The sequence below is a fragment of the Bidens hawaiensis genome, unplaced genomic scaffold (genome assembly GCF_021521415.1).
Source record: "Bidens hawaiensis isolate Kalapana, Puna unplaced genomic scaffold, B.hawaiensis_p1.1 tig00032546_1, whole genome shotgun sequence".
Taxonomy (NCBI): Eukaryota; Viridiplantae; Streptophyta; class Magnoliopsida; order Asterales; family Asteraceae; genus Bidens; species Bidens hawaiensis.
The window spans coordinates 238,897-242,566 of NW_027495565.1; the positions used below are offsets into that span (position 1 = coordinate 238,897).

General features: G+C 36.5%; 1 pseudogene; it reads right to left on the minus strand.

Moving 5' to 3' along the window:
- Window positions 1-507: 507 nt before the first annotated feature.
- On the minus strand, window positions 508-3,093 carry LOC143583835 (putative polyamine oxidase 5 pseudogene; annotated as a pseudogene).
- Between the last annotated feature and the right edge of the window lie 577 nt (window positions 3,094-3,670).

The window sequence follows — 3,670 nt, forward strand, 5'->3', positions numbered from 1 at the left end:
ACGAATGCACACCACAAATAATTGATAAACGAATGCACACAACAAATAATGGATAAACGAAGAAAATTATACCTATGAAGCACATGTCAAATACCTTCATTATTGTAATGAATTAAAACAAAATTAATTAAAATTTTGATTAGTAGTTTTAGTAGCAACATTTTAGTCTTTGGCAACAAACCTACAAACAAGGTTACTTTGAGTTAGATATAAAGCTCTATCTTGAAAGTTGAAACTAACCCTAACAAATAACAAAACAAGTGTAATTTAAGTTGCATAACAATCCAATAGTCATAGAAAACAAACAATATCTATAAATTATCTACAAAAGAAGGTAACCTTATATTCTACAACTTCAAACCAAGAGTTTTTTTTTTTTTTTTGGTTTTTTTTTTTTTTGGGGGGGGGGGGGGGGTGTTGCATTATTGAAAGGTATCTATAGGGTTCTAGTACAAAGAGTAGATGTCCCAATGTATGTCTTCATGTGCAAGAAATTGGACCTATCAAGGGCAACGGGTCCTACACAAACCAATAAGTCTAAATTGCACTAAAAGATCAAGGTGTCCATGAGCATCTCTGCTTGTCTCATTACTTGGGACATTTGGACCCAAAACCCAAAAAGGGTGTCTTATTATTACTGTCAGATCTAGATTTTATCAGGATATGTTTTTGGTGATTTGAATTTATGTTCATGGAATCATAATTAACATGATCACAAAAACATAACACAATGTAACAAACCAAATATCGGCTTCCAATTTTATGTCGCGTTGGTTAGTAGGTTGGTGGTGGGTCCTGTAAGAGTAAGTCACAATCCAGTCATAAAAGAATCGATTTTTATTGGATCCAAAGCTTTATTTATAAACAAATCCAGCAATAAAACATATATTTATTGACAAAGATAACTCAAAACATAAAAAATAGCCAAGGAGCTCATCAAAGAGCATTAGAATACTCAAAAGAAGCTTCTTGAAAATGTCCCAATCTCTCCCTTTCATTCCACAATATTGAGTATGATAAATCATTAGAGAACAAAAAACTAGTGAATCTAATAATACAAACACACATACCTCTCATACATCATCAATACAATGATAGTGTTCAAGAAGCCTATTGGCTTCTCTAAGACCACTAAAATATGCACCATGAGTTGTAGAGTAATGAGTTTTATGTGTTGCTTCTCCCGCAAATAGAATTTGAGAGTGGCGCTGATGATGAACCACCTGTTGACTCGAAAGTCGTCTTTGGCAACGGTTCAGCCAGTAAATCCATGTCACCGATACTTGACCCGACTGCTATGTAACTATACGATCCATAAACAGTGGATCACTCGCCCCAATGAGTTTTCAAAACGTTATCAAACTTCACATTCCCCTTGTCTTTTTTATGCGGAAAAAAGCTTGAAATAGTTGTGGAAACCTCATCAAGGATCACTTCATCCGGAAGCTCTTCTAGCTTAAGCGCTTCGTTCACCCGCAAACCAAGATAATAACACGTTCGACTTCTTGTAAATTGGTTGCAAAGAAGCCGTCTTCCTGATCCACCATGGAATCTTTGGGTTCTTTACTTCATGATCCGATTTATGAAACACCATTTGCAAGAACGGAAACCGATAATTCGGAACATCAAGATTAACCTCAGGACTTAGTTTTCAAGAACAACTTGTTAACAACACCAAACCCTAATCTTGAAATTGCTTCAATCTTGTAATCTAGGAAGTGAAGGATTGAACTTGAACTTAAACGCACCCGAATCTTCTTTCGTGTCCTTAAAGATTCCTGCTTTAAGAACCCCTAATGAAACTGTGATAATAACATGATCTGCTGACATACTTGTACCCATCAAGAAAGTGAATCTTTACTGGTCTTGAACTTGAACCACCCATTACACTTTCAGGCTGCCACTCAATATTATTCACTTTCTTGTTTAGCTGAATGACCCCACATGGTAAAAACAGAGGCTAATGATTGTATAATACTTGAATAGCCTTTAGCAATGGTGAGTTCTTCACCAGGGGAACATAACATACTCACTTTCTGCTAAGTAATCAAGATTATGCAAATCATTAGCAGCTGTATAAGTCCTTTGTGTGTTTTCATGCATTGCAAATATTGCTTCTTCTAATGACTTCTTATTCCACCCCTTAAATCCATCCAAGTTCCTCAACTTCTTTTCTTGATTCCATTTTCCAATAACATTCAAGACCTTTTTTTAAAAAAGATCCAACACTTGTAATATTAATATCAATATCCAATATTAATATCATTTTCAATACCATTTCCTATTGTTTTTCTTTTTCCCTTGTGCAAAAATCCATTAAACTGTTGAAAAGATTTGAAACTGGATCAACTAAAGATGGATTCAAGTCATTTAACACATACCCATTTTCAGCAATGGTGATTGGAATCATCAAGAAAGCCATCCATGCATTCCCATGGGCTGTTCTGATTCCAAAGAGTTGATTTCTTGAGCAATCTTGTACACTGGACTGCCTTTAACTCCATGGATCCAAGTGGCACCCATCTCAACTCTATCACCACCAAATTCTGAGGTGTTAATCCTCCCACCAATTCTATTTCCACCTTCAACAACACAAAGCTCAAATGCACCCTTTGTAACACCAGATTTATAGAGCTTGTTTGCAGCTGTTAAGCCTGCCATTCCTGCACCTATTATCACTATTCTTGGCTTCTTTATAACCATTTTGGCACTAAATAGTTATAAAAATGTGGGGTTTTAATAAAGATAAGATCTTTTTGTGAAAAAGATTGTGGGTTGAGCTTATGGTGCCATGAATATATGAATAACTTATGGGGTTTCAAGAAAGGTTGATTTTTTTTTGTAAAAAGATTGTGGATTTGAGCTTATGGTGCTATGAATGTATGAATAACCTTGTGGGCTTTCAAGAAAGATAAGATCTTTTGTAAAAAAGATTGTGGATTTGAGCTTATGGTGCCATGAATGTATGAATAACTTGTGGGCTTTCAAGAAAGATAAGATCTTTTGTAAAAAAGATTGTGGATTTGAGCTTATGGTGCCATGAATGTATGAATAAGTTGTGGGTTTTCAAGAAAGATAAAATTTGTGCATAAAGAGATTTGAGTTTGAGTGTTTTTCACTCTCTTTGTTTCTTGAGTGAAAGAAACAAGAGTGTGTGTGGGTATCTTATGGGGGGAGGGTGTTGATGACAGGCGAAGTTTAAGATACAGTTAATGTACTTTGAGTAGCTCGTGGGGGTTATAAGTATTGTGTGCACCTAATCTGATTCCACTATTTACTAAATCATCATCATCATCATCGTACTCAGTATATCCCACCAATAGCAAAGCTATGGTAGGGCGTCTGAGGAGGGTAGATGTAGACAGCCTTACCTCTACCCCATAAGGATAGAGAGGCTGCTTCCGGTGAGACCCCCGGCTCGATAGTAGTTTTGCATCAAGCCTTGGACATAAGGCACATAGCACTCAATCATCGGGACACCGGCTGATCGGCGCATGTACCCTTGTCTTTCGGCTATCAACGCCACTACATGATGCCTGATTAACCGTCCGTCACTTTTAACGTTATTTTCACGAGATTAGTAAAATAACGTCAAAATTAGTGCAAATTTCACTTTTTGCCCACCCGAGGGGTTCACCACATATATACATCATATGTGCGCACCGCAAGC